Source organism: Pteropus alecto, unplaced genomic scaffold, assembly GCF_000325575.1.
Source record: "Pteropus alecto unplaced genomic scaffold, ASM32557v1 scaffold103, whole genome shotgun sequence".
Taxonomy (NCBI): Eukaryota; Metazoa; Chordata; class Mammalia; order Chiroptera; family Pteropodidae; genus Pteropus; species Pteropus alecto.
Genome location: NW_006436288.1, coordinates 10,725,686 through 10,732,468, shown reverse-complemented (window position 1 = coordinate 10,732,468; position 6,783 = coordinate 10,725,686). Strand labels below are relative to the sequence as shown.

Sequence of the window (6,783 nt, the reverse complement as noted above, 5' to 3'; positions counted from 1 at the left end):
AATTTTCTTATCCTTCCCTTTCCTGTTTTCTTCCCCATGTCCTTCTCTTCATCCTACTGGTGTCTTTCCTTTCATCCTTCTGTATCCTTCCCTTCCTTTCGTCCTTCCCTTTGTTCTGCTTAGTTGTGCTTTTCTATCTCACATCTTTTGCATCTAGTCCAACTGTGGATCTCTTCTTAGATGGAAGTACTGATTAAAGGTCCCTGCAGTTACTAAATGTGCTCTTTTAAGTAACAGCTCATGGTGGAGTCACATGGCCAGTATCTGGAAAAGTGTGGCTTTGCTGAGTAGAAACTTGTTATAACTCTCAGAGATCCAGAAAGGCTCTGAGTGTTAGATAGCTTTAGTTTACTATTGAAACAAACAGACATGCTAAACCGAAAAATTAAGTATAAAAGAATATTTAAAAATTCTAGGTCTTTCAAGAAAAAGAAAATAGGATTTATTTTTAGGGTGAAATAGATTTTTTTTAATGCATTTATAAGGCTTTATTTTTTTCCCTCCGTGTCTAAGACCTTCAAATGTAGTAACTGTCGTGGAGTCCACAAGGCTCTTCAAGATCCAGGCTCTGCTAACTTCTCGAGCCACATTTCCTGCCACTCCCCAATTTGCACTGTGTTCCAATAATGCAACTTTTTGCATAGTTTCCCAAACATACTATGCTGTTTAAGTTTTTGTAACTGTTAAAAAGGTCCTTGTTTGAGCTTATAGCGCCTTTCCTCCTTTTCTGGGTGGTTGACATCTTGACCTTTAAAAATCCGTCACCGACACGACCTCATCCAAAAAGGTTTTGCCAACATTATCCCCTAAATTGAGCTAAGCTACTAATTTAGCCTCTATGTCTTATGTATGGCTCTGTTATTGCATTCATTACACTATTTTTATTTTTAACATTTCTGCATAGCCTACTGGGCTGTTAGACTGAGTTCCTTGGCAGCAGTTTCTTCATATTATCTCCTGCTTCTAGCTCAGGGATCTGGTAAACAGTAGGCACTCACCAAATTCTTATTGAACAAACAAGTGAATAAATGAACACAAGAATGAAAAAAGATGCAATGATGTATGTGAAAACACTTTATAAATTGTGAATTGTAGAAGTTATTGTTGACCTGAAGTATAATTTGCATTAAAAATTTGTTATAAGTTAAAAGTAACTTTCTAGAGAAAAGCTTAAAAATTTTAGATTAAAAGGGATAGTAAACAGCATGGTTATTTCCATATTGGAAAATAATTTGAGGAGAATAAAAATTACTCAAAATGTGTATTGTTAACCTATGTAAAACTACCTTTTAAATTATTTTTAATATATAACACATGAATACAATATAAAATTCACAAGGTATCTTTTTTATCCCTTCGCTCTGGTTACACAATCTCCTAGTTTCTCTTCCTTATTGTTACCATAATATTCAGATATATTCTGTGCTGATAAGGTATACATATATAAATAGGCTGTCTTTTGAAAAAGAAGAGAAAGGACTGTTTTCACTTAGCACATGGTAAAATAAAATATGAGAAATAAAAACTTAGTTCTCAAGAATTCATTTATTTTGAGAGGTTTTCCAATTCAAAGGCATTTCCATAATAAGCTTTGTTTTAAGATCCTGTTTATTAACAGCATTGTGAAATATCTCTACTTCTTCCCTTTGTAATGGTCTTTGTTCCTCCCTCTTTCTTTTCTTTTTCTTTTTTCTTTTTTAATGCCTGCAGCACTTGGTATTCCTAGGTGGTCTCCCATCCTAGTACTAACCAGGCCCTACCCTGCTTAGCTTCTGAGATCAGACAAGATCTGACGCATTCAGGGTGGCATGGTCCTAGACTCTCCCTCTTTCTCTAATATAAGGTTTTACTTCTTTAAATCCTACCTTTGTTCTACACACAGCTGCCCTGGTACTTTTTAACGAGGACACTTACCCACTTGGAGAAGGAATCTAGCTTGCTTCTCTCACTTCATTCCTATCCAGCATTGAAGAGTAAAGATGATGGAGCTTGTCTGTTTGCTGGAAACAAAACCCCGTAGATACTAGCACCACGATCTTCCCTCATTTTCTGAGGGCAGTCCTTGCAAGGTTTTGATAGGGGAATTATACTCCAGCCATCTTGGCAGTTTGACATTATGGACCAGTATAACCTGTTCGATTACATATGAAAAAAAGTCTGAACGTGCCTTTAGGAAGAGATTTTAAATTTGTTTACTCTGTCCCTGTGGCAGAACATTGATATCAAGAGTTATATCTCTGTTGAGGTATAAATGTTAAATTTAATCATAAACCAGTGTTTTAAAACCCTAAAAACAGACATTCTTTCATCTCCAGCTTATAAAGTCCTTATGGAAAACACAAACTCTGAGGAAAAATTACAAAGTAACTCATTAAAATACTTAACTATTTCACTTAAAAAAAAAAAGTTTACCAAAACCTAGCAATTACTTAATATGACTGACGATTTGATTAAATTCAAATACTGAATTGTTTTTCAAATTCTCAGACTGCATTCCTCATGGTAGATTGTTATTTGTGAGCCTTTAAAAATATTTTTATTTTTTTGGTTAGTGCTCTAAGACAACTACATTTTAATTACCACAGGGAGCAGTTTGGAAAATTTGAGGCTTATTTATTTTTAACATCTATAAGAACACAGCGCTGGATAGGTTAGAGACACTTAAAGGTTTACTTGAAACTGACTTATTTTCCTCTGGAAGGCATATGGTGAAATTGGATAATAGAATAATTTTCCAATAACAGCAACTGTGTCTGGCATGCTGTGAAGAACCCATATCTCTTTACATGCAGAGTGAGTGGTCACACTCAGCATGTTCATGGAGACAGATGTCAGTGCCAGCAGGTTTGATATTGCTGAAACCCTTCTCACCCAGTTCGGAGACAAACAGGGACCAGCAATTGCTCCGGTGAATTTCTTACTGGTATCCATTGTCTCACTGTATAGTTAGCTCCACTCAGGTATCACTCTAACTTTACTGAACTTTACTAACTTTGGATATCACTTTACCCTGTATAGTTAGCTCCACTCAGGTATCACTCTAACTGGATATCACTTTACTGAACCTCAGATTGCTTAAAAACAAAAGCAACAACATTTGAGCTCAGCCCATTAGTACTTCTTGGGAAGGGCAAAATAGATTTTATCTATCTTCAGAGCAATATGTAAGGTTTAGAATCCTTTTGTTTTCATGTATCATTCACATCAACTAATGGAAAATTAAAATAAAAATTCCTATTATCTCGAAACATTACTGCTCTGTAGTGACAATAACTTGAGTAAGAGAGGAAGACCATTGGTGCATTTTGACAGTATCTGCCATGCATTGTTTCTTTTAGTGATGTCCATCCAGCTCCACCTAGAGATTAATATGGGACTCTTAAAAGGATGAAGTAATATATTACAGTAAACAAACAAACAAACAGAGAATAACTACTAAAAGCTTTCCTCAGAGACAATCTTATTCCCATTTTCATGTGTAATAGACATCAGAAGTTTCTACCTTTTCAGCATCCCTGTTCTTTTGATTGTAACAACCTCCCTCTGGGAAAATTTCCCTCTCTTATGTCAGATGATCTGCTGTAGCTGCCAATCACAGTTAACTATCTCTCTGACCAAAGGGGTGAGCAAATCACTCAGGCTTGGTCATTCATATTATTCAGTGACTTTTGCTCTGAGGAAAGACCAGGTTTCAATAGGAGACCCAGGCTTGGCTTATCAGAGTCTTTTTCTATTTTCTGAGATTTTTATATGGAAATGCTGGGACATCAAATCACTCACTTTTCTCTAGGCTTGCTATATTAACCTGCAGCTACCTATCACTATTCCTTCCCCTCCCCGCTCCACCTCAGTCCCCTCCCAGCACCCCCAGTCCATCTTCATCTGGTTTCTGTGTCTTATTATGGAACAGCCTAGTCATATACAGGTACTCTTGAAAATGTCAAATAACCAATTCATTGTATTCGTTACCAATGTATTCTTTTTTAGCTCCTGTATCCACTCTGTGATAATGGATTGGTCTTTTTAGCATTTCTTTAATGCTGGAGCATGGTGAGCATGATGCCAGTAGAGGGCACAAGAGAGACATTGCAGGAAGAAGGAGGCTTCTCCAGATTTCATTGGGCCATGTTTTGTTTTTGCCAGCCCCTGCTGTAAGGCTTGTCAATGTTGCATGTAGAGAGGGACATCCAGGGCACCTTGAACCAGTGCCACCCTGTTCCTTGCTGACCTCACAACCCTGCCCAGGCCCAGCTGACCCCTTCACCATGACAAGGACACTGGCATGTGTTCCAGGCTTTATGTCAGTACCTGGACTCTCTCTGTGCACCTGCCCACCAGGCTTGGCTTATCTGTGCCCTGGAGGGTTGTTTCCTGCTGCTTGATGACTGTGGACCAACTTTGGCTCAGGCAAACTATCAAACGTCCGTGCCATCTTGTGGGTAGGAACTGCTCTCTCTCTAATGAGTTCTGATTCCCTTCCTCGGGCACTCTCCAGCCGCCCTAGTTACCCTTTAGAGTTCTCTTTATATTTTTTAGTTACTCTCCTATTCTAGTTTACTAATTCTTTATATAAAATCTCCCCTGTTCATATAACTATGTATTTTCTGTTTCTTTATTGGACCTAAACTGATTCATCCTTTAGTCTTAATATTACTTTCAGTTTCTGTGATTGGCTTGGCTCTTGCCTCTATGTTGTTAATGTTTTTATTATTATTCCACCTCTAAAGTCTATGTAAAATGGGATTGGCAATCTCTATCTTACCTTTTGTCATACATATAAAAGTTTGTAAATTGTAAAATGGTATGTTGTTTATTGTATTTATTGTCTAACATCACCACTTTATATCTTTGCTGGATTTTCTTTAGCCTCACCCTTTCTCTGGACATTTCCAGGAGTTTGGTTTTTGACTTTTGCCTTCTCTCTCTTAGCTTTCCATATCTTTAACTTCATCCTTGCTGGAACTCTAGGTCAGTCTCCAATGCTGTATTCTCTACTGTCTGTATACTGGAAGACAATGTCCTAAAATTTTAATTTGCTAGTCAAGCCTTCATTAATTCAACATACATGAGGACGTATAATGTACAAGGCACTATTCTAGGTGGTGGGCATATAGAAATGAACAACATAGACAAAACTTTTGTTTTTATGAAGTTTATGTTCCAAGTTTAACCCTAATCTATCCTTCCAACTTACGTTTTTGCATTAATTTGTGCTCCAGGGGAGAGTGAACATCTGTTTTGTTTTTTTTTTACCTCTTTACCAATTATCTTCATCTTCATCTTCTCTATCTATTTAAACCCTATGCTTTCTCCAAGACTCAGTTTAAACCCATGCATGAATCCTCAGGAGACCAGTCCCAAAGCTCTTCTTATAGCAGCAATTCACAATTTTTCCCATAGCAACTTATCTGAGATAAAATGTGCCCTTTTGTTATAGTGGCTAAATATACATCTATTTTCAATGTTATCTTCATCTTCATCTTCTCTATCTATTTAAACCCTATGCTTTCTCCAAGACTCAGTTTAAACCCATGCATGAATCCTCAGGAGACCAGTCCCAAAGCTCTTCTTATAGCAGCAATTCACAATTTTTCCCATAGTATCTTATCTGAGATAAAATGTACCCTTTTGTTATAGTGGCTAAATATACATCGATTTTCAATGGATAAAAGGTTGGTTTTTACAGAATCTCAGGATGTAGGTGTGGGGACATGGAGAATTTTCTAGTCTCCTTAGTAATTCTGATAATGTCTCCATAGAAGGGTATACTTTCCCTGTTGAGAATCACTGATCTAAACTTTGTGTTTCTCAATCAAATGTGTGCTGCTTTAAAAATATTTTCTATTATTTAAGTTCTCATGCCTCATCTCTTAAGTGTTAATGCATTAGAAAGAAGTCAGTGGGTCTACTACTTCTTGAAGTCTTCCTTTGCCCACAATTCCTGGTTATCTATATTACATACAGAATGTTAAGACATACTGGAATGATTATTGGTTTTATTTATAAATTGCTATCTATCCATCTATCTACACACACACACACACACACACACACATGCTCATACACACACACACAGATTGGGCCAGTGCTTTTTTTTTTTTTTGCCAAAGGATTCTGAGATTATTCCTTGGTCTTGTGTCTGACACTTAATATCAGATAGAAAAATCAATGTTACCCCCAAATATAAGAGTTAAAGCTATAAAACTTCTAGAACAAAACTTGGAGAAAACTTTTTTTGGATTAGGCAAAGAATTCTTACATAGGATATAAAAAGCAAATATTACTAGAATGGTTATTTTTTTTAAAATATTAAATAAAAATTTACTTTATTTTGTTATTAACTAACATTGGTTGGACATTTATATAGTTTATGAAATGATCCCCCTGATTGCTCTTTCTCTCCTCTGGCTCTACACCTAGCCATTACATTAATGCTGACTGCGTTCCCTATGCCATGCTCCCCATCCCCATGACCATCTATCAACGACTAATTTGTACTTCTTTAGCCCTTCACCCCATTCTTCTAGCCCCCCACTCTCCCTCTCCTCTGTCCATCACCAAATTGTCCACTATATTTGTGAGTCTGTTTTTGATTAGTTTGTTCTTTTTATTCCTTAGATTCCAAATATATGTGAAAACATATAGTGTTTATCTTACTCTGTCTGACTTAAATACCTTCTAGGTTCATCAAAGCAATATTTTTTTCCATCCCCTTCCTTTTAGTTTGTGTGTGTCTTTAATCGGAAGTGAGTCTCTTATAGGCAGTATGTAAGGATATTGTTT

The 6,783-nt window shown here is 36.6% G+C and overlaps 1 pseudogene; it reads right to left on the bottom strand.

Annotated features, from left to right (window-relative positions):
- Positions 1–1,701: 1,701 nt before the first annotated feature.
- On the bottom strand, positions 1,702–1,820 carry LOC112480436 (annotated as a pseudogene).
- Positions 1,821–6,783: the final 4,963 nt, after the last annotated feature.